Raw genomic sequence first — 25172 nt, 5'->3', positions numbered from 1 at the left:
AACATCGCGACTTCGACCACAGACATCATGCTGCCCCGATTTCTTTTCTTAATTGGGATAGTTGAATTTCCCAGGAGCTCTCCAAGAACCTGAAAATAAGAAAATGAAACATGACATAAGAAACTTAATTTTACAAAGCAGAGGCCAGTTTAAGATGTGCGTTCTCCTTTATGACATAGGTTTCTGACTTCCATTTTAAGAAGTTCATACTTGGCATGTGCAAGCAGAATCGGATCGCCAAGTGCAAAACGTATAGAGGTCCATAACTGCTCGTTTTCCTGAACAAAACTTTTCATGAGCAAATAAGGGCTGCCTTTCCATTCGTCGATTCAGCAGTGTGATCAATCTTTCCGCATCGCACCGATAGCCTAATCATGAAAAAAAAGTCCTACTCTCTCACAGTTTTCCAGCCGCGTCAGCGGGCGCCAATGCTGAATAGTTTTACTTTCACCCATGCCTTCATCTGCCCGGCCACCCATCTGCCCCACAGAACAAAACCGTAAACAGAACAGAAGAGCAATATGATGTATTGGACCTCTTACCTCGAGTTTTCTTCTTTTTGCGAAAGCAGCTCTTGGCGGCGGAGAGGTGCTCTTGTGTGCGAAGACAGAAGGCACAGCACCGGTTTTCAATCGCGCAGATTTGATCGGTATCCCAAAAGATCGCATCAACGACAAGCTTTGGTGATAGTCACTGTCGCGAAAATGATCTGAGCAGATCACCGACGATTTTGTTGGCTTGAAATCCTTCCTCTTGACCGCGGCAACCGAAAGCGCCGATAGCTTGCGCTCCTTTGGGAATTTATGAAACGCGACATCCTCTCGGCCGCCAGTGTTCGTGCAGCCATAGGCTGCGCAGAACCACAGCATGGTTGTTCTTTTCGTGAAGAACGGTGCAAGATGCACTTAAAAAGCTTGCGGTAACGTTCGCAAGAAGAAAACAAGCGCGAGACAAGAAAAAGGTTGCACTGCGTAGCCTGCAAGCGACAGGCCCTTACAAAAATGAGTTTTGAAACTCTATTGTTGGACTATTGACCGCCTTTTGAATTTACTGAATTTCGATAGACATTCAACTCCAGCTGAATGCAATCTTTACAGGGCCAACAGAATTTTCATTGTGTTCTACCCAATAGACTTTTTGTGCAATTTTTTCTATGTGCTTTTTGTTGTCAGTTTTCAACGTTCACGAACAATTAGCGTGTACTGTTCATGCTGACCCATGTTTTTAAGTAGTTTTAGGCACAAATGATAAGAACATGATGTGACAATTTCGTTATAAATTTTTGGTCTCACTTGTAATCTACTGTCGGCCACATTCTGCAAAGGGAAATATAAGAGCAGCATGCAGTTGCGTGCTCGTTCATGTTATATAAAAGTACATATTAACGGTGCACACTTAGCTCAAGCTTCGCAACACAGTGAAAATATGCCCTAAAAACTTCATGATGGCAAAGCCTCCACTAATGCAAATACATCGTTGACTGTCAATCAGAATCCGTAATGGATCAGCTTCTGTATGTCGCAGAAGGTAACTTTAGTGGTAGGACATATTTTATATTTATCATAAAACAAGTTCAGTGAGTCATCATACTAACAAACAGGATCCTAGGTTGAACCTACCATGTAGGGCAGGACAGAGCTTTTTTAAACCAGTTCCAAAGTTCACTATATATATGCTTCAGGGTCTGACATTCTGCCCAAGCATAGGTATTTTTGCCCGTAGCTTTTTGCCGCAAAATGAGGTGCAGTCTGTATTGGAATCCTCCACCGCTGTATGTCTGGAGAATTTTACTGTTATTTTTTTCTTTTCCTTCCTTTCTTAGTGGACACCATGCTAAAATGAAGTCACTTTAAACATTGAGGGGTTCTAATAATCACGGATTGATCCCACGCATACTATAGAGTTAACACGCATAGCAAAAACATTCGCGTATGAAATAAAAAGAAAAACAAAAACAGGATTGCACGCGTCTTCTATCGGCGACTCTTCTTTTCAAAGAAGCATTCGGCCGCCGCCTTGCTCCGGCCTGTCCGTACCCACTTCCCCCGTGCCCCGCGAACGGCGCCAGCATGTCCGGAGGGGTCTCTCCCTGTCGGCTGGGGGGAAAAAGAAGGGGGGGGGGGAGTGGTGCTCCCCGCTCTCTGCCTTCTCCGTGGTTTGTCTTCATGGAGATGACCTTGGCTTCAACATAGCCGGAGCCGCGCAGCGGGGGCGGCGCCTTCCCCTTTTCACCGAAGCTGTTCTTCTGCGCCCCGTTTTCTTTGCACGCAGACGCGGGTACGCTGAGTGCGGCGATGTGCCAGTTCAGCTGGCGTTTTCCCGCCACCGTGGTCGCATCTTGCACTGTGAACGAAGCACCGTATGTAGGTTTTTCGCTGGTGATTATCACGAAGATCGTTTTGTTCAAATTGGAGCGCGAACGTACGAATTTAAGTCTTCGGAGGACTCCGCTCTTGGGTGGCAGCTTCTGCGCAAGGAGGATGTGTTTAAGAAGTTCAACAGTCGCAGGCGTTTTGGATTCTAGGCGAAAAGCCGGCGCGGGCGGAGGGAGCGTCTGCACTTTGGTGAGTGTTTTACTTTTTCCTATTCGTGTTTGTGCCAGTCTTGTACAGTGTGTGTTACAATGTGAAGCCCGCATGTAAATATTTCTAGCAGACAAACCAGCCTCGTCGGAGAAAAAAAGGAGGGGGAGGCTTGTCTCTACGCGGACGCTGGGGCCGATGGAACGCCAGCTGGAATGGCGACATTTTCTTTCTTTTTTTTAACCGGTGACCATTTTTGACGGATTGTTCGGCACAGTGCTGTACTCTTTCGATACGCTACTCGCGCTGAGACGGACACATTATCGAGATCATAATATGCCTCTGTCACACATTGTGGATTATTGAATCTGTGCAGCTCCGCCATTTTTGAAGTGTTTGTTTTTGTTTCACTCATATTAGTGCCTATAGTTGGTAATTTTGCTTCAAGTTTTCTGGGTAGTGATGCTTGTGACCTGCGCTTTGCTATTTATATTCACAATGGGATCTTTGACGGCAGCATATATTGTTTATCAGGGAGAAATGAATGATGTGGTAGTGCTGCCGAGCTGTGGAGGCGGCGGTCGATGCCGTCTAAACAGTGAAAGACAGTGACAACTCATTTTAGACAAGAAATTTCTTGAGCTATGACGTGGAGCAGCCCACAAATGCCTTTGCTCTATTTTTAGGTTAGTATATACGGCAGCTTAATTATGATTTATATTGTTTATTTCAGCATCACATGCGAGGAGTTCCCGGACGTATCAGCGTTTTACGCAAAGAACAGCCTGGCGTCATACCTTGCACATGAATTGAAATAAAGCAAATAAACAACCCAGCTCCTGTTATGGGTTCACCAAAGATGCATATTTTTTCTTTCTCATTAACGCGCATTTTTTATTCTGTGTTCCCTTTCCGCTGCGGATTAACAGAAAATGCTGCGTGATCAACGGTTAGCCAGGAGCAGGCAGGAGGTGGTTTACATTAATGCAAAAGTAGCACAGCACATATCCTTGCTGCGGTCAGTCAACACATTCTATGTTCTGTTCGACCAAGCAACAATTTAGTCAGTTTAGCGTAGGTTAATGAGTGAGTAAGTATAATGGGGCTTAAAGGATCAAGATCTGTTTTGTTCTTTTATGCCTCAATATGCTTATCATTAACCAGCACTGATCAGACAGGATTGTTGATTGGTCGGGCAGAACATAGAATGTGGTGACTTATCGCAGCTAGGAGATGTACTGTACTACTTTTGCATTAATGAAAATCACCCCGTGTCTGCTCCTGGCAAACCGATGGTCGTGTACTATTTTCTGTTGTTCAGGAGTGGAAAGGTAGCAAAAAATCAAAAAGCGTCACTTGCAGAGTTTCTGAAGCATTTGAGCCTGAAATCAACAGAATTTCAGTTCCAAAAGCGCTCTTAAGAAACACATGGGCCACTATTTCATAAGCGCTCAACAAGAGGTCAACACTGCATCATCCAAGATGTTGCCGATTATCGACAGACTTTCAACAGCGTGTATTGACACAACGCTTTCGAATTTCTATAGAAACCCTACATGCATTTTTGCATTTTCCGCAATAGAAGCGGAAGAGAGGTAGACGCCGTCCTTGACGTCACTACCGCCTGTCGTACTCCTGTCGTCTGCTACTGACATCCCCCCTCCAGCGCTGTGCACTGCGGAGAAGCCTGAACGGGGTAGCAACTTTAATCGATGATTACGTCACTATTTCAAAAGCTAAAGCCAAAATATTTCGTATACTTAACATACAAACACCGCAGATTCGACCCTCTGAAGCGCATCAAATTCTAAAACCGGCGCAGCTTCCCTTTAAGGAGGGCCAACAACTGTTCCAGTGCTGACCCTTGTCGCTTGTACCGACTTTTTAGCGCAGCTCCTTTCAGAGCTTGTGCCAGCACCGGCTGTATCTCCGTTGATGGCATCTGTACTAAGTTGTACACGTACTGAAGCATTTGCATTTGCACTGCAGCTAGAGGAGCTGGCAGCAGTTAGTGTGAGGCCGTCTGTGGTGCTCTCTTCAGGCACTCTGTCATCCCATGACAGCAGCACGTCTGAGCCATCTGGTGCCTCATTGATGACTGGCCGCTGCACATGATGAAACATGGGAGACGGCATGTTTTATCATCTCAGGAGAGAGGAAAGCAATCACTGGCGGCAACAGTATATTGAGAAAAACACAAATTTGTGCTGGCCACGATGGAAGAAGGCAGAGGTCCAAATTTTTCAGAACATAACTATATAAATATAAGATGAAGAGCCGAGCAGTACAGTATACGAAGCTCATCACTCAAAATAAATAAGGAATAGTATGCTAAACACATGCAACCATATGGGCATGGTCGACCCAAGGGTAAAGCCACCTGATGAGTATGACTTGAGCAAAAGTATAAATGGGATGATTGTGGGAGTGGTTTACTCTACACAAGCCCCAGTCGGTTCATTATCTTTATTGGCCAGCCTTCTGTAATGGGGAGTATGATGCACGCTGAGAAGCGAGTAGTAATAAAATTCTGTAGTGATATGATGGACTGATAACAGGCAATGTTAGAAATCACAAATTACCTCTAAACTTTCCTAGACTCGCCCATCATCGTTGATGGGTAGGCTGCCGAGGAAACAGTGGAGCTGCCAGTAGAAGGTCCATGGGACACCAGTCGACCCAGTTTAAGTGCTTGTACGTCTCAAATGCCTGGAAAAGTAAATATGATTTGAGATATTAAATGTACTTTTTAAAAAATGGACAATTCAGGATTGTGATCGCAAAACTTCTCTTAGTGAATTAAGCATTAGCATACGCATTTGCACTGAAGGAAAAAAAATTACTAATGTAAATCACATTTACAATGTGCGTTTAATCCTACAAGTTTCAGCCTTGCAAGCAAAGCAGCGACTGGCTATTATGGTTCAGCTATTGGTATTCTAACTTAGTGAATTTATAGATTTATTTACTTCATATATCTTTCCAGACTTCGATTCGCTGTATATACTGCTTTACAGATACTGCTAGTACACAGTGAAGCCTGGAAGAAATGCCTAATCACATATCGGCAAATTCCTAGACGGCGTTCCAGGCTATACACGAGATATACACAGCGGAGCCTGGAAAATATATATGAAAAAAATAAATATAGGATTTAACTACATTATTGCTCTAGCGCGTGGGCGAGAAATAGCGACGCGTACAGCAATGCTACCAGCGGTGCAGCTTGTAGATAGTTTCCAAATAAACACAACGAACAACACGTGTAGAACGAAGACGAAGTTACCATGCAGCGCGGTGAACGTGTGCACGAGCGAAGACAAATAAGGAATATATTCTAAATGCTTCGCCTACCGTGAATCCTTTATTACTCTCGTGTCGTTAGCACCTTTACAACGCATTTGCAAGATTACCTCGGACACTCAAGAACTAACCAATGTGCGACGACGGGAAGAGAATCGACGCGTAGCTCAAGTGACAGCACGACCTACTGTCGCACACGCGAGACTGACGCAAGCTGCTCAGCTGCACTATGAAAACAGCGTCAAGAACCTGACGGTACAATCATCGTGCAATAGAGATCGCACCTACCGGTATTTCTTTGTGAGGTTATCCATCTTTCGCTTTACTTGATTTGCTGTATACGGGCCTTCGTCCGGCGCTAGCCCGCGTTCGGTTAAGAAACTATTGCTGCGTATATTCGTGCATTGCGCGTGTTACCACGCAGCGCAGGCAGCTGGTCCTTCCAAATGCGTATCAAGGCCGTGGTTATAGAATCGAGCCAGATAACACGCCTGTGAGAGGAAGTGTCGTTCGCCGACCTTGTTGCTGTCACGGGCGCCGCCATTTTGTCAGTTTACCAGGTTTGCGTCGCAAACGGAGGTTGGCCAGTTTGGTTTCGGTAACTGCGGTTAGGTGGCGCAACGGCAGTTTCGTCTGCCGTGTAAGCGCGGCTAACTATAGTTTCGGGGAACTGCAGTTACGCTAACCGTGGTTAACTCTGCCCGTGTAAAGAGGGTATAAGCGGTTCTCTGTGTGAGATGTTTTGTGCTTGTGATGTACACTTTTGCTAGGGCGTTGGCAGCTCTGTGTGAGGCCATCAGTGTAAATTCAGTTGTCATTTGTGTATATAAACTGTAAATATAGCATCCCTCTTTGTTCAACTTCAAGACTGCCTGACGTGTCATCTTATTTCATCAACCTGCCGAACACGAACTTGACATCACTGTTTCACAATGTTTATTAGGGTTCAGGACTGGAGATGCCTATTCAAGTACAGGACGAATTAATGATGTGTACATTAGTAGCTTAGTTTCTTTTGGGGCATAAGACAATGTTCTTCTCAAATACCCAAGTATTGTTAGTGCTTTAAAGAAAACGAAATTAATATACTTTGACCAGGACATTTTAGCAGTAAATATAACACAGACATACTTGTATTCGGAAGTTTGAGCAATGGTGAGTTGTTTAAAGCATAATAAAATAGCAAAGAGGACGTGCTGTTAGAGAAAAACATCACTACAGTTATAGTGAAATTTATTTTCATTTTCCAGGTACTACACCAGGCACAGAAACTAGTAAAAGAAGCATTTAGTTGCAAATGATCATGACAAAAAAATAGACAAAGAAAATAATGACAACAGCGCTGTGTTGTTTTTTTTCCTTGGTCCACGTGTCAAGAGTGCGCGGTTTTGTTTTCCCTAAATGAAGTAGTAATATAAACTGAAAGTGAAATGGGTTTTACCGAGGGTTCAACAGGGAATATAGCCCTCTGTAAGCTACACAGCGGACAGCACAGGAACACAGTCCGTCTAGGCACAAACCAGCGAGCTCGAGCAGCGCAGCGGCACTTCGTTCTCTTCCTCGTGTTTCGTGACATCCGCTCTTCGTTCACTACAAAACAGAATAAAAATGGCTTGCTACAAAAGCCTACCGACTGTGCCTTAGTAAAGGCAGTTTCCTCCTCTACGGATACAGCGGCTTGAAAGAGAAGGATCTACATCCGATTTGTACCTTGCAGCACGATTTGAAATCAGTTGTCTACTTCAATTCTTTTCCTACATATAAGCAATAATATCCGACATAGGGTTTATTTATTACGGCAAAATGAAGGTTTCAGAAACAAAACTGTGCCACATTTACAGCTTCTTCTTAAAGACTAATTCCAGTGGTTAGAGCATAACATGTATGAAATTATTTGCTTGCATTTTATTTAGTTTCAGTTAAGCTGTGTTATGAAATGCAGCTTAAACTGCAAAAAATGTTTTCAACTTTTTTTGGGGTTTCAATGATGAGCCCTGAAACTGTAGCCAGAAAAAAGTGGTTTTCTCATAGTTATATGTTCAAACATTATTTTATTTTCTGCAGTCACTGAATAATGTTGCAGGGAGCAATTTTGCATAATGTTGCATAAACTTTGACGTGTGATTGTATTCTTACTGAGTGTCCTCTAAATGAAAAAGAACCTGGGATAGCTTGAAGTAAATGAGACATCATGAAGTAAAAGAGAACTAAAAGCAGATATCTTGAAGTTTAAAGACGAGCTCCACCAAGAGCCCAAGCTGTTACTTGAGGCATACCAACGAGACGTTAGCAGTGAACTGGGCGAGGTGTTAAAGAAACAGAGAACTTAGCCCAAAAAATGGAATTTGCGGATTTCAAAATTGAAGAGCTGGAAATGAAGTTAGATGCCGAGGATGCAAAAAACACTGCCCTGCAGAATGTAAACAAACACTTCGTGTAAGGCGAGATCATCTTGAATGTAAGAGAGAGGGATACGAGAAAAGGGTTGTGAACTTAAAACGTTATTCGAGGCACTCAAACATTGAAATCCAAAGTATCGAAAGGCAAGACAAAAATGTTCTGGACATCGTTTCCAAAATAGGCACCGCCATCGAATTCCCAATGACGCCTGCTGATATTGAAGTTGGCCACTGAGTGCCAACTCGAAACCTAGACAAGTGAAGCATAAAAGTGCAAATTAAATCACTCACAAAGCGTGATGAGGCATTTGGGAATTAAAAAAAAAAAAGCTAGGCTCACCAACGGAGACGTAGGTTTCAAACACTGTGACAATGGCTCAGCCTCTTTATATTTCAATGGGTATCTTTGTCCCGCACTTAAACGGCTGCTCGGCTTGGCTAGCAAGAGGACAACCGATCATAAATGGAAATCAGTGTAGTCGGTGAATGGAAACATCGTTCCGAAGCAGACAGAAAGCTCAAAGACAATACAGATTACCGGAGAACACGACCTTTAACTGATGAACTAATCTACAAAAGGCGCATTAGCTTTTCAGCATGAAAAATCACGCATTTGCTCTACCTGAATCTGTTTTCCGGTCCTCTTTACCGAGTGCATCTGTCCTACACTTTAAGACGCGCTCGGCAATAAACAAGGATGACGTCATCAATAGCTTTGTAAACCAATTGATTTTAAATTTAATACAATTATGTTGACTGAAACATAGAAATACGAGGGCTGGAACATGCTTAACCTATATGGGTACAGAGGTTCTATCTTTAACCGCCCATATCGAGAAGAGGGTGGTACCGCATTTTATACAGATGTTTGAAATCTCAAGAGAAAGGAGGACAGTCTAATTGGTCTTTTCACTGCATAAATTGCAGGTGTGAGCCAGTGCTTAGCATTATCAGGATTCTAGGGAGAAGTCGTGATCAGGTGGCACGAAAAATGCTTGAACCTTTTTGACTAAAAAGAAGGGCACTTTGTGTATCAGTGATAACTCTGTTGCTCTCCGAAAAATAAAATATGCATCTTGAATCGTTTTTATGAAGATTGCTTAGCAGCAGAGCTTTGTTCAAACTGAATGCTGCACACAATTGTTAAACTTCATACGTAAACATGCCGGCACGGTTGGTAAGAATTAAGGAACCAAAAAAAAAACGAATGAATATAATATGTTCTTCTCATAATGCCAAGACATGGATCTCTAAACTAGAGCAATGAGTGGGAGGATGGGATCCTCCCCCCCACACACCTGCACCTACTTTCTTCTCACCCACTTTCCCTCTCCCCAACGTTTCTTCTTCGAAAGCAAAAGCGTATTTAAACCCGTGTAGTGATGATCGCTTTGCTCAGACAAAGACAAGTACACTTTTCGAAACGTTGGTTCGACCTGCGAACTGAGGCGTACCCCATTTACCCTTGTTCAGTGCTCCTTCATGCCGTGTAAACCATCGTCTTCCTCTCGTTCAGCCTTCGAGTCCGCTACTAGACTATGCGCAACTGATTTTACCAACAAATTATATAGAGCTACTCGCGTCACTTTGTCAAATACATCAGCAATAGATCTTATAATCACCATCATTGAAAAAACTATCGGCCGAGCCGGCACAATAACATGTGATGTAAGCGACCCCTTTACCGTGTTTGCGTTTTATTCCAAGACCACAAACGGCAATATGACAGTGCGCCACTATTATTTATTTCAATGCATCAATGAAATCTTTTAAAATCAAACTTCGTCAGTATGACTGGTCTTTCATTTTTAAACAGACATGTGCGGTCGAAGTGTATTCCGCTTTGATTGAAAAATTTGTGCGTTTGTATGGACATTTCCTTTTCAAAACAGGCACGCAATCAAAGAAAATAAAAAAGCTCTGGATCACGCTATGTAACATGAGACAGATAATGGGTAAAAAACGCGTTTACCGTTTGTTCCTGAGCAAGCGTGTGCCAGAGGTTTTGAAGGAATTCGAATATACGGAATAAAATAATTGCCGAGGTTAGAAGTTAAAGCATACGTATTATCATCACCTATTTGCAGACATATCTAGAGATTAACCTAATTTAACTTGGAAAGTAGTGAACAAAGTATTGGGCCGCAGCACCTTCAACTCAGCCCAAGATAAGATTCTTGTTAAGGGTAAGGAATTCACCAGCAAGTCGCCTGCAGATTACTTCAATAACCATTTCGTCAGCATAAGCGCAACAGTGCAGCTCAGGACACAGGGTGAACATATAATTTGCAGCCCGGTAAGAAGTTTTTTTATAGAACCCAATGGCGAAACAGAACTGTCCAGGACTTTCATGAGTGTAAATAACATTACTTTAGATTGTGATAATCAACAAATCAACTCGGTAAAGTATGTATTGGAATTCATCCTTCCAGTGCTGGCGCACATGCTTAACATGATTTTTCAATCTGGCGCCTCTCCTGCACATATGAGATGTTCTAGAGCTACGGTCATTTTCAAAGGTGGGGATAATGAAATCGCGACTAATTACAGGTCAATAAACATTATTGCCGTTTCTTTCGAAAGGGCTGGAAAAGCTTATGTTCACACGTCTCATGAAATATTTTGCGCTAAAAATGTTTTTAGCGATGATTTCCGTGGTTTTAGACCAGAAATATCACCCACAACTCCACTCATAACTCGTTAAACTGTTTTGGATAATATTGACAGCAACCCTATTACTCTTGGCCTTTTCGTATATATCGCGATGGCTTTTGACTCTTTAATTCACATATTTCTCATAACAAAACTATCTCTGTAATGATTCTGTGGATTATGTCTGTAATATTTAAATTTTAATTAAGTGACATAAAACAAAAAACAAACTTTCTAGCAGTAGCTATCGGTGTTCAGCATTAAAGCTTATTAGGACCGTTGTTTAAGGTTTTATTAAAGATATTGTACAAATTGGCCGATTAAATAAATTTAACCTTTACACCGTTTACTGTTCTGTACTCATACCCGGTCCAGATGCAAATACGTTGAGAGGGCTAGGCCAAAACCACATTGTAAAGTTATCCTCATGGTCAAAGTAAAACGAACTGAAAGTCAATTCATTAAAGACGAAGATAATAATCTTCAGAGCCAAAAACAAATCATATAATTCATATCACCCTATCGCCTATGAAGGCCTAAATATAGAAATAGTTGTGGGATATAAAACACTAGGACTCACATTTAAAGTAGTCTGATCTGCACTTGTATGATGTAGACATATGGATGAGAATAAATTTCCAAGATTTCCAGCAATCTGCAATTTCAAATTAAGCTTCATCGATATGATGCATTATTTGCTTCGCACATATACTACTGCCATCTTGTCTTGGAAACAGCAACAAATAATTACAGGCAGAAAATATTTATCCTGCAAAAATATTATAACAATGATATTAATAACAATAATAATAATATATTATGGGAATATAATATAAACCCCGTATCGTGCTTGCATGAATTTTGTATTTTGCGCTCATTTTATCTTTCATGAGGCTTTTTTCTGTGACTTGTTTATTACCACCGGGTTATTAAAACATTACGAAGGCATCGTTTCCACGAGAAAATGATATTTTCAGGAAGACAATCAATTGTAAATAAAGTTATAAACCTAAATATATTGCCAGTAAGCAGCGCGAACACTTTTCTTTAAGCGGTGACTGAGGGATTAACTCAAAATGTGCAGGAAAAATAGGTAGATTAGAAGGGTTGAGGTGGTTCCTGATCCTGGCTGGTGTCTGTCAGGCCGTGCCTGGCAGCGACCGCTTCAACCCAGTCAAACAGCATCTTTTGCGCTCCTGGGTCCGGGCTGAAGACCGCGATCTCCCAACCCTCTTAGTCCGTGAGTCCCCATTGGGGCGGTGGCTTCAAATCTTTCATAGAAACAGTATGTTATTGAAGGTAGCTCTAGGTGCGCCACAAAGAGAGAATTTGGGGTCGTACCGGCCCGGGTGTGTCAAGGCCAACCAAGCTGGAGAGGGAAAGGTTTTGGCTTATAGCTGTCGCCAGATTATCTGCTGGGGTTTTGAGAGAGAGGTGTGAGGTGGGGGATATAAGAGTCGTTGTTCTCGGTAGTGAAGTGTCATGATAGGCGAAAAGTCTGTCCCGCGTGCTTCCCAAGTATTCGCTTTTCCCCCTCTCGGTCGACGTGCGCTCGAGCAGTTGAGTGGGCTGCCTCGTTACCGGGGTTGCCTACATGGCCTGGTAAACAGACGACGTGAATGGGTCGGGGAGCTGTGGAACCAGAGGTTAAGGTTTGATGGGCGATTGGGTGTATTTTCCCTCTTGCGAAACTTTGAATTGCCTTTTTAGAATCGCTGAAATTGAGTGTGGCAATGGAAGAGGAGATGGCCAGCGTTATGGCTGCCTCTTCGGCTTCGGTCGACGTTTTTGCATTGACAGAAACTATGTGATTGAAGTTATAAATAACACTGATGACATATGCCGTGGGGTGACTTCTGCCGCGTCTACGTAGGTCACTTCGGTGTCAGTCGAGTATGCTTTGTGTAACGCCTTGGCTCGAGCTTCTCGTCGTGCCTTGTGGTAAGCAGCGTGCTGTTACGTTTCGCCACCAATAAGTGCGATAGCTGACGTAGCCACCGCGTAGCATCGGGCAAAGCAGCGAGCGTTTCGGCCATTTCGGAACCTTCTGCAGGAGGTGGAGGAGATTCGGTCGCGCCAACTGCGATTGAGTCAACTTGTCTTGATGAACTTGCAGGGCTCTCCCTTTCTCTCTGAACTGGAAAGTTTGTAAAACGCAACGGCCGACTCCGCTGCGGCAGAGACTACTTGGAAACGCCAGGCTAACGCTACCGAAGGGCCGCGAGCCGCATGTAACAACTGGTGTCAGCAGTTGGAAGAGCACGCGAGCCCCAAATCTAATAACTGGTGGCACCGGTGCGATACCCAGGCGCAAACCCAAACGTAATAGTGCATATTTTTAGGTACGGATTGTACGGTAAGGTTGTCACAGATGTGTTGGAGGACTATGTGGCTGTTTTTAATCGGTAGACCAATTGGTTGGAGTTTTAGCGCTGCGAGAATGAACCTGCCCGTCTCTATGGGGGAAAGTCTGTTGTTCTGGGCAGTACGATGAGCTTCCACTAGTTCTAGGATTGTGTTGTGCACTCCCACGTTTAGGATGCGTGTGGTAGGAGTATGCTTCACCTTCCTCTCTCCATCTCTTTCCGCACGAGGCAGTGGATGTGGCTCAGCTACAGAGCCAGTAGAAGGCCTGTGTATTTTCTTTTCATTATTTGTGCAGTCGCAATGACTCCAAAACGTTCCCATCATCACTAGCCGTTCACACAGGAGGTGGTGAAGGTTGGCTGGTACCGGCCAAGGTGGGGCTGGGACAGGGAGGTCACAGCCACTTGCGGCGGGGACTAGCCTGCCACCGAATTGCATCTGTTGTAGGCCGTCATTGCACCCATCAGTGTTGTTGTGGCTGTAGGAAGGATTTGGATTGGAAAACATTTATTGTCAGCAATGAGCGATTTGTGGACGCTAAACATAGATGGCCTCAATATCGTTGCTCTCGGCGACCTTTTGAACCCACTCAGTAGCCCGAACTTGCGTTAACGGGTCTGAGCTGGCCAGTATAGCCTCCCACCGCTCAAAAGAAGGGACTGGTATTAGGTCCGCTGGTGGCGGCGCTCTTAACAGCTACATAATACGTGATTATATCCTGCTATTTCACCGCAATGTTACAATTTGGATTGTATTGTGCTGGGTACATGTGCGCTAATTTATAAGGGCTGAGGAAGGCACACGTCTGGAGCCGACGCCAGATTACTCCTTGCCTTTTGTCTAGTTTCTTGTCTGGTGGAGGATATATCCGCCTTTCTAGTTTAAAGTCATTAGTGTAGTCATGAAATGAGATTAGTGCATCTCTCGAGAAATTGGGGGAATCAACCTGGCTCACTGCTCGGCTGACATTACCTCGAGCTATACTGTGAGCCAACTCGTTCCTTTGTTCCCCGAGAGTGCCGGCACCCATACTAATTCCACCTCTTTTTGGTTCCAGTCTTTATAGCTTAAAATTCGCTCTGTCTCTTTGGAGATCATGCCCCTCGCAAAATTGTTTATAGCAGATTTGGAGTCTCTAATTATGGTAACCGCTTTGGTGCTGACCATCGCCATGGCGATAGCCGCCTCCGCCGCTGTCCCTGAGTAGTTTGTTTTTATTGAACCTGCCATTAATGTTTTACCCGAGACGTCCACGTCCACGATAGCAGAAGACTTGCCGCCTTTGTATTCCGCCGCGTCTACATAAACAGTGTATTTAAAGCCTTCTAACTTGGCCTCAAGGGCCTTTGCTATTGCTTTTCTCCTGCCTTCATGAAAAGCAGGGTGCATGTTTTTTTGGTAGCGGTTTAATAGTAAGGGCGTTCCTTACTTCAGTCGGCAGTTTTACCTGTGCATTTCTTTCCGGGATTCTATCTTGATAGTCCTAATTTACCCAGCATTTTCCATCCCGTGGATGTGGTGGCGAGCCTCTTTAGCTGTGTTATTAATATGCCTCGCACATTTCTATGGTGTTATTGTATACCCGCAGTTTAAGAAGTCTTTCCGTAAGGGTACAGTGGGGTAGCCAAAGTGCTGCTTTATATGCCTGCCTTATGATCGTTTCAAGTTTGTTCTTTTCTGCCACCCCTAGCTTGAGGTAGGGGATGGTGTACACTAATCTGCTTATCACAAAAGCCTGAACAATTCGGCACAAATCTTTCTTTTTGACCCCGCGTCTGTTGTTGCTATTCGCCTTATCAACCTGGCTGTCATGTTAATTGTTGACTTAAGTCAATTTATTATTTCTGTGTTCTTTCCATTGTCTTGTATTATCAGTCCCAAAACCCTGATTTTGTCCACTCTGGTTATCGGTGTGCCATTTAATTCCACCAAAATGCCTTCAGCGTTGATATTGCGTTTTTTTTTTGTTCCTCGAATTACCAGAAGTTCCGATTTGCTTGGTGAGCATTTCAGCCCTGCTCATTCCGCATATTCTTCAACAATGTCGATTGCCTGTTGAAGATTTTCTTCTATTTCCCTAGCGTTGCCTGTGCATGTGCATAACGTGACATCATCAGCGTAGAGCGTATGTTTCACCCCTTTCACAGTTTTCAGTAATGATGGGAGGTTCTTTAACGCTAGGTTGAAGAAGAAAGGGGAAAGAACTGGGCCCTGTGGGGTGCCCTTGTCTCATAGCTTAATTGTTTCAGACTGATGTCTCCAAGGCTTATTTCTGCTGTTCTTTCGGTTAGAAAATTCCCAACGTAATCGTAAATCCTGTTGCCAGGGGCAATTTCCTCCAGAATATTTAATATGGCTTCGTGTTTGACATTATCAAAGGCTTTCTGTATATCAAGGCCAAGTACAGTTTTTGTGCCCCCTTTATTGGGTTCGTCAATTATGTCTGCCTTGAGTTAAATCATTACATCCTGCGTGGACAGCTTGCTCCTGAAACCTACCATTGTTTCGGAAAATACTTGCCTTTCCTCTGCAGACTCCTGACGTCGGTTTAGAATTACATGCTCCATCGGCTTTCCTAGACACGATGTTAGCGATATCTTGGAATGAAGACCACTTTAGCATGTTTCCACTCTGAAGGCATTCTACCTCGTTTCCATACCCCATTAAGAAAGTCTGTGAGTGCCGTGACTGATACTAAATCTAGGTTTCTCAGCCTTTTATTGCTGACCCCATCTGTTCCCGCTGCTGATGTGGTTCTTAGCTGACTCATTGCTCTCCATACCTCCGCTATTGATATGTCTTTATCTAGATCTGTTATCTGGTCCTCGATATGGTGCAGATGAACCACCTTTGCAAGTATTAAGGTATCTCCTCTTCATTTCCTCTATGAGATCTTCAGTCGTGCCCTGGTATTTATGAACCAATCCTTTCAACTGTCCCTAAGAGGCGGTCTTAGTTTGTCCTGGATCTAGCAAATGGCGAAGACGTTGTCACGTGTTTTTACACCCAAGTTTCCCATTCAATTAATCGCAAATCTTCCCGCAGTGGTGACTCTGAAGTTCGTTCTCGTATTCTTCTATCTGTCGTTCAAGTGTATATATTCTCTTTTTTAGCCTTTTATTGCGCCTCTGCTTTTTCCATCTTTCCATAAGGCTCTCATGGGCTTCCCACATGTGGGCCAACTATGAATCTGTAATACCAGTTCCGGCGATTGGGATCTCATTAGTGTGTGTGTTTACATCACTTTTGAGTCGTTCCACCCATTGATTTAGATTCACGATCTCTCTTAGAGCGGTTCTGTCCCTGACCTTTCCATAGGTATCTGAATCTGTCAGCTTCTTTTTGTGCAGCATTCCCTTCAGCGGTCTGGTATGTATCTCAATCTCTATAATATAGTGATCACTACCAAAGGTGTGTCCTGTGTTTGACCACTTCTCGCCCTCAGTGTCTCTGCCCAGCGTCAAGTCTGGGGACGTGTCCACACTGATGCTGTTGCCTATCTTTGTGGGGTCTTGTGGGTTGTTTAGTATTGTTAGTCTTAAGTGTTCAATTTCCACCTATAGTTTGTTTCCTTTGGGTGAGGTCATCCTATATCCCCAAGCCGGATGCGGGGCATTGAAGTCTCCGGTGATTATTAGCCCTTTCCTGTCAGCTAGTCTTATGGCTTTCCGTAAAATATCTGCCAGCCCTGCCCCTCGGTGTTTGGGCGAGTTGTACGTATTCAGAATAAAGAAACTGTTGCCTCCCTTTGTTTTTGGCATTAGTTCAATCATTACATAGTCTTCACTCGTCTTTTCGAGTTCGTGTTGTATTGTTGTCAAATTTCTCTGCACTAACGTAGCCGTGAACGACTTAGGTTTATGGCCCCTTTGTAATTCTAGCGGGGTATACGCGGCGTAGCCGGTTAATTTTACCGTGCCGCTTGCCTCTTGTAGCGTGATTACATCGGGTGTGTTTTCAATTTTTTTCAATGTGTGCCTGCAGGATCCCTCTCTCAGGTGTAGAAAACTCTGCAGTTCCACTGCCAGATTTTAATTTGGTGGTGAGGGGCCATGATGTCCTAGGACTGTTGCTGCGGTGGCAGCTGAGGAAGGGAGTTGCCGGCAACCGGGGAAAGCCTTTCTTCTATGGTTGTTAGTCGTTCCATAATTTGCTGAAACCAAGTCATTGTTTGTTCTCTGAACATAATGAATTCCGCCGTAAGATTATCTACCTGCTCGGTTAGTTTGTCAACTGTAGCCGAAGCTGCATCTATTCTGGTATCTTGAGCTCCTGCCCGATGCATGAGTACATTCATGTCCAATCTAAGCTTGCTGTAAGTCGGGGTCGATGCTTCCTCATTCGAATTTTCTGCCACCTTTTTGGGTTTGCTGTCTTCTGTGGTTTCCTCTCTGGGTAGAGGTCTTTTCGCGGGAACTCGGGTGTCTGTCTCCATTGATGTTTCGTTATGTACCATTTCGTTAGTATTGCATGAAGACGATTTACTAGTGCTTTATGAATTCTGAATAGGTGACTTGTCGAGTACCCTCTGCATTTTCGTGTTATCAATAATAAGTTTCCTCATTTCTGCTAATTCCTTCTTTATGGTTTCAAGCTCTCTGTCCCTATTAACGAGTTGTTCTACCAGTTCCTTCTTTCAAGTCGTTTCCCAAGGGGAGGTCTTAACTAGCCAGCTCACCTTTTTGCTTGTGTCTCCATTCTTGCTTGGACTCCTTCCTTTGACTTGGTCAGGACCTGAGCTGACGACTCCGTCTCCTGTCCCCGGCAGAGGTGGAAAGGAGTTCGACCTACTTTTCCCTCGGTAGCCTTTGTGGTTGTCATTGACTCGCGATCGTGGCTGGTGTGCAGAGTCATGTTGCCCTAGTTCGTTCTTGGGTTTGTGGTGCCGTATCTTGAGCAGCCTATACTTGCTATTCCTACTGCCGGTGTTGTGCATCCCCCGCATACAATGCATTCGGGCTTGCACGTCGGTAGTTCTCCATTCGTAGACTCTGGGTGGTTTTCGCCGCATCTGCGGCAACGCTCTAGCCGTGGCTTGTAGCACACATCCGTCAGGTGCCCCGTCTTCCTGCAGTTGTAACGCGTCTCCACCCGCTCTCGATACGGGCAGACTGTGAACACTGATCCCCAGTAGAAAACTTGTCTTGGGAGGCTTTCCTCTCCAAAGGTGATCAGGATAGATCTTGACTTGCCGATTCTCTTTGTGTTGAGTGCGGCGCTGTTCGCGTTCCCTTCGCTTTACCGCTGTCTCCCTTATCAGTGTGACCCATCCCTTGTCCAGCTCCCTCTTTTCCATGCTCACTGTCAAGCCCCCTCCCAAGAACATGCAACCTGAGCATCATGCCGCTCGCCGATCTGCCTGCGCCTCCACCCTCTGGTGCCAGTACGGTACATGGTCTGACGCCGTGTATGTTGATGCGGCACCCTACCTCTCGCATCCCGCCTGTACCCTGGCCACTGTCTCTAATACACGAGCCCCCCTCTCCGTCGCCACTATCCATGCTCTCACTTCCATTGCCGCAGAGGAAGCAGCCATCGCCCTCGCCATTGCAAGCACACCAGCCCTTTTCATATTTAGCGAATCTGAGACCGCAGTCCGCAACTTTGCAAAGGGTAGAATCTCTTCCTCTGCGCTCAATATCCTTAAGCACTCTCCCCCCCCCCTCTTTCCGATCTATCCAACTCTTTTGGGTTCCGGCTCACGCGGGGCACCCTGGAAATGAGGCGGCAAATTCTACCGCTCGCGAAATGACCGACCGAGCTGGCCCCCTCCACCCCGGGATGGACACGCGTGACTCCCTCCTCACCTTCCATGACATCATTCTCCACTACCGCAACTCCCGATTATCCCTCCCTTCCCCTCACAAGTCCCTATGTAAAATCGAACAGAATATGTGGCGCCATTTACAGGGCCACACTTTCCTCTCCCCTGCATGCCTTGCCCTTATTCAGCCCGGTGCCTTCTCGCCCCAATGCCTGCTTTGCAGCTCTCCCCGAGCCGACTATGCTCACATTCTTTACTCTTGCCCGGCGCACTTTCCCCCGTCTCCTAGCAAATAAACAGCCTGCAGCTGTGGGAGGCTGCTTTGGCCAGCTCGGAGCCGCATATTCAACTGCGGCTAACGACCTGGGCAGCGGGAGTCGCGCGTGACCTGGCGGCCACGACCAGCAGCCGGAAGGCCACCCACAGTACGGCGGCAACATAATTTTACTTTTTTTTTAATGTTTTTGGGCCTTCACTGAATAAAGTTTGTACCACCACCATCGGGTTCAGCTTGATAAAGCCTTGGCGGACTTCCTCCGGAGTTCCGATGTCGTAGGCGTTGTATACGACGCCCTTAATAGCGTCGTCGGGTGCCGCGATGTAGGGCGCCATGTCGAGGGTCTTCTGGTCTATAACTATGGATTTGATGTTCACATAAGTGCTCGCTTGTTGATGATTGGGCGTGCTGATCATGTACGTGTTGTGCCCGGAGTTGATCCTTGAAATATATTCGTCCAGGACGTTTACATAGGGTAGGTTTGCAGACGCGCACATGGCCTGCAGTAGGCGACGTGGCACATAGTCATTTAAATTCCAGCCTCTTGGCCTGAAGATTATTTTATTGTCGTTCTCAGGGAGCCTCGGCATTGGTGCCCTCTTGCGGATGATGGGGTCTTGCCTGCTTTTCGTGATGATAGATTTCTTCTCGCCGGCGCCGTGCTCGCCGGCGCTCACAGAGCTCGACGCGGGTTTCGCGTCTTTCTTCCTCACGCGGTCGTGCATGCTGAGAACGGTCTCCCACTCACTGTTCTCGAATTCTGTGGGGTCAATGTCATCTCCATCCACAACGGTTTTCATAGTGGCAGTCTGAGGGCCGCCACAGGGGCTGGCGTCCGTCGACGTGGGGTACAGTATGCGACGCTAGGTCTGAGAGATAGGCCTAGTTAGCTCTTCCATCTTGACGGTGAAATTCCGATAAAAGAGGAAATAATCCACCGAATGGCCAAACTCAACTCCGGCACGGAGTGATGACCAGGATCTTCGTGGTGGTTTTCGGCCCGTAGGCGCAGATGAACGCTGGAAAAGAGCTTTTTAGCTAAGCGTATGCGAAGCACGTCTTCCTCACTCGGCCTGGCTTGTAGTAAAATAAAATGCACGGGTCTGCTACTGGCTCTGTGTGTAGCTGACATACCTGCGCTGCCTCGTGCGGACGAAAGTGATTGCTTTATAGGTTTGATTTATAGGAAGGGAAAGGCTTGGTAACTGTCTCACTCGTTTTCTGTGGACACCTCAACCGCGCCTTAAGTGAAGGGAGGAAGGTGGGAGTGAAAGTGGAAAGAGAGAAAGAGGAGTCGTAGCGGAGAGCTGCGGAGTAATTTCGACCTCCTGAGTTGGTTGGTTGGTTTCACCTTTTATTTCCATCGGAAATGGGCGTCCTCTTCCCCGCCCCCGGCACGCGTGTCGGGGAAGACGGGGAATTGTGCGCCCGCGCATCTGAGGCTGGCAGGTAGCCCTTGGATGGACGGTGCGGTACTGATCGCAGGGTCCGCGCTTCGCAGCAGGGTATACCAGGCTAGTCTACTTGTAATATTTTGTCCTATCCCTGGAGATTGTGGGCACCCCAAAATTATGTGGTCGAGGGTCCCTCTCGCCCCAAAGTGGTTGCACAGACCATTGTTCCTAAGGTCTGGTAACGCGTGAAACACCCAGACCGGGTTCCTGAACATATTAGTTTGCAGCCGCCTACACGCGACAGCTTCTCTATTATTTAGGCTAACATCTGGCGGGGGTACCACTCTATCCTAATATATAATGGTCGATAATTTCCTCGCAATTTTGCAGATGCTAGGCGTATGCCCAGTGTTCGGGGGGCTCGACGGCTACGCTTCCGCGTAGCCGTCGAGCCCCCCGAACACTGGGCATACGCCTAGCATCTGCAAAAATTACGAGGAAATTATCGACCATTATATATTAGGAAGCGTATTTGGGTTTCCTCGGTACGGTGGCTTCGCAGACTACTACTACTACTACTGTTATTATTATTAGTAGTAGTGGTGGTAGTAGTTGTAGTAGTAGTATAAAGGAAGACTCGTTTCACTAAGTTGGCACTGAATTGTCTGTGGGTAATGGCCAAATTAACTGGCGAAATATTATCTTCACAGTTTTAATTATTATTGATAATAATAATAATTGGTTCACAGGAAGGGAAAGGCGCAGTATCTGTCACACATGTGTCTGTGGACACCAAGGGATGAAGGTGTCCCCAGACACAAGGGAGGAAGAGAGAAAGAGGAGCCGTACCGGTGGGGGGGGGGCTACGGAGTTGTTCAGGTGTCCATAGACACAAGTGTGACAGATACGGCGCCTTTCCCTTCCTGTGAACCAATTATTATTATTACGATTCATTAAAACTGTGAAGATAATATTTAGCCAGTTAATTCGGCCGTTAACTAGACAATTCAGTGCCAACTTCGTGAAACGAGTCTTCCTCTATACTACTCCTACTACTAATAATAGTAACTGATAAAATGATAAAATGATAATAATAGTAACTAGCAGAGAAATATTACTGTGTATTATTATTATTATTATTATTATTATTTAGTAGTAGTAATAGTAGCAGTAGTATTACAGGCTCTCTCAAGCTAGTGCCGCGCCCAACATGACGCCCATTGAAAAAGCATGCGCCGCTAATCGCTAGGCTGCTCGGCTCCTGGGGGCGGTAGTTGCTAGTCGGAACAGCCCGTTTTCTTCGTCTCTTCTGTTGCTTTGTCCCTTGCGGAACCACCGTACCGAGCAAACCCAAATACGCTACCCGGGAGGCCTCACATCGCCATGTTGAATAGGAAAGGCGATAGCACCGAGCCCTGCGGCGTGCCTTTGCTCCCTCACTCTATAGTAGGAGATTCTAAATTTTGAAATATCATGCAGGCTTTTCTGCCCGATAAGAAGTCTTTTATGTAGTTGTACGTTCTCTCCCTTACTCCGAGCACTTCGAGCCCTTTGAGGATACCTCGTGCCTGACATTGTCGAAGGCCTTGGTGAGGTCTATGACCAGGATCACTCTGGCGTCTCTCGATCGCGAGTCTATAATATCACCTGGGGATCTGTAACGTGCGCTGACATCGCACAGCACACGGACACCTCTTCGTTTCGCCTCTATCGAAACGCAGCCGCCGAGGTCCGGTTCGAACTCGGGTACACCGGCACAGTAGTCGGGCGTCTTACCACTGCACCACACCGGCGGTGCGGACGGAAGATTCATGAATTATTTATAGGAAGGGAAAGGCGCGGTAACTGTCTCACTTGTCTTATCTGAGGACACCTCATCCGCACTGTAAGGGAAGGGGGGAAGGTAGGAGAGAGAGTGGAAAGAGATAAAGAGGAGCCGTAGTGGAGGGCTACGGAGTAATTTCGACCACCTGGGGATCTTTAACGTGCACGTTGACTGACATCGCGCAGCACACGGACGCCTTTTAGTTTCGCCTCCAAAAAAGAGGGAGAGAAAGACGCGTGCCGAATCAACCTTCCATTCCATCCTCGGTTGTGAACGAAGGCTGTTGTTGCGGTGCGCGTCTTTCTTTTTTTTCTTCTCTTTTTTCTCTTCTGTCCGCGTGAGGTAGCGGAAGTGGCTCGGCTACAGAGCCAGTAGCAGGCCCGTGCATTTTCTTATTTTCTTCCTACAGCCGCTTCAACAGTAACAATGTTCACACAACGACCGGGCTAGGCAGGTTAGAGGGGAAAAAGCGCGGGCACCCTTGCTGTACTCTGATGAGCAAGTAGAGAAGAAAAGTGTATGTTGCCATCGCATGCGCTGAACATGGTGGATTCTGCTTTCAACGCATGTAACTTTGATGTATTGGACGGAAGACTCGTTGCGTTTGATGTGAAGGCCTATCACCTCGGGCAAACTAAAATAATTGGACCACGTGAAGAGAAAACGGAGTCGGTCATGCTTGTTTCAGTGGAGACCTAACCGCGCCGTAAGGTAGTGGAGGAAGTTTGGAGTTAAAGTGGAAGGGGAGGAAGAAGAGCCGTAGTGGGGGTCTACAGAGCATTAATTAGCCGTAGGGGGCGTCTACAGAGTGATTTCGTCCACCTAGTGGTCTTTAATGTACAGTGACATCGCATAGCACACGGCGCCTTTTTGTTTCTCCTCTATCAAAATGTAGCTTCCGGCAGTGGGCAGGAAGCCCGGGTACTTCGGCGCAGTAGTCAAGCATCTTAACCAATGCACCACCGCGGGTTTTTTTACTTTATAGCAGCATAAACAGACTCTAAAAACCACTGTACATGGGTTGTTGAGATTAGCCACCTCGTCTAACAGAGACCAAAATGATGTTGGCTCTTTCTGAGGGTTTGAAAATTGTAGAAAATATGACACTCTCATTACTTTTACAGATCGGATATCAACATCAGCGTGGCGCACAGCCATACGTGTTTCCCACGCGGCATTGAAAATCAGTGCCATAAGCACGTCATATGGCAAGTTCCTATCGTCATTCACGGGCAGTAAATGACCCGATATGATGTTATGGGTAGTTTTTTTCAGGGCCAGGTATCCGCTGATAAAGTGCGTCAGATACCACGCCTTTCCTTTCCAATGAACCAATAATATCATTTATATTATTAAAAACATTATGAAAAACCTCAGAATAAAAAGTGTGTGTTAAAGAGGCTATCGCTGCAACACTGAGAGTGTTTTCTGTAAACAAGGCTGAAGTCATGCTTAAACCCCGACAATGTTTATGCGCAGCGCTTTGGCGCCCGTTCCCGGGTTTAATTTTTAACAACCCACGAAGACTACAGTAGATCCAGAGTCATTTGACTCACAATGCAAATTCTGCGGGGAGAAGGCAGACCTGCACCATATGGTGTGGGCCTGCCAGCGAAATCAGACTGTCACTATTAATAACCAGCCAACGCAGGAGGGGTGGGAGGCAGCTGTGACCAGCTTGGACGCAAGGGGTCAAAAAGAGCTCATCGAAAGAGCAAGAACAGCAGCCTACGCCAATGGGGTTCCGGACTGAGGACTCCAACCACCGCTACAACCTCTGGAACATTTTTAATAAAACATTATTACCACTACCACCACCACCTGGGTTTCGCGTTGTCGTCGTCGTCAGCGTTGCCGTCGGCGTTTTTCCTCATAACAAGCTCCACTTTCACTCCTACCTTCCTTCCTTCCTTCCCTTATGGCGCAATTCAGGTGCCTATAGAAACAAGTGTGGCAGAAACTGCGCCTTTTTATTCCTGCGAGCCAATTATGGAAGGCACGCTTCAGAGCTCATTTGGAAGCCCGTGATCACACGTGGTGGTTAAAGCTTGTTAACCGGTAGTTCGGTGTGGCCGCTCGCATTATTCATCAATATGTTTGCAGTGCAGTTACTACACCTTTCCTTTCCAATAAATAAACAAACAGAGCAGTGGTGGTGGTGGTGGTGAAAAACTTTATTTAGTGGAGCCGCGAAATACTCGTTACAAGGGCTGGGCCGGCTCCTGATCACGGGTGGTGGCCAGCAGGCAGTGCCTGACGGCGACCGCTTCAGCCCTGTCGACCAGTCTCCTTTGTGAAGCCGGTTCTGAGCTGGAGACCGCGATCTCTAAAGGCTCGTTGTCCGTAAGGCGTCATTCGGCCGGTGGTTGAAACTCCGGGCATCTGAACATAATATGTTCGAATGTAGCTCTCGGGGCCTCGCAGAGGGAACATTCGGACTGATGAGTAGAGGGGGAGAAGAGTGCCAGCAGTGCTGGGGAGGGAAAGGTGCGGGTTTGAAGGTGTCTCCATATTATTTGTTGTGGTTTAGTTAAGGAGGGGTGTGGGGGAGGGTAGTGAAGTCTTTCAGACCGGTAGTGTAGTGTAATGTCGTGGTAGGTGATAAGCCGATCTCTGGCACTGTCTAGGTCCTCGGTATCTGTTACTCGGTCGACGTATGCTCGAGCAGC

This window comes from Amblyomma maculatum, chromosome 10 (assembly GCF_055883805.1).
Source record: "Amblyomma maculatum isolate TAMU_Amacu chromosome 10, ASM5588380v1, whole genome shotgun sequence".
NCBI classification, from domain to species: Eukaryota; Metazoa; Arthropoda; class Arachnida; order Ixodida; family Ixodidae; genus Amblyomma; species Amblyomma maculatum.
Note: the sequence above shows the minus strand (reverse complement) of the source record.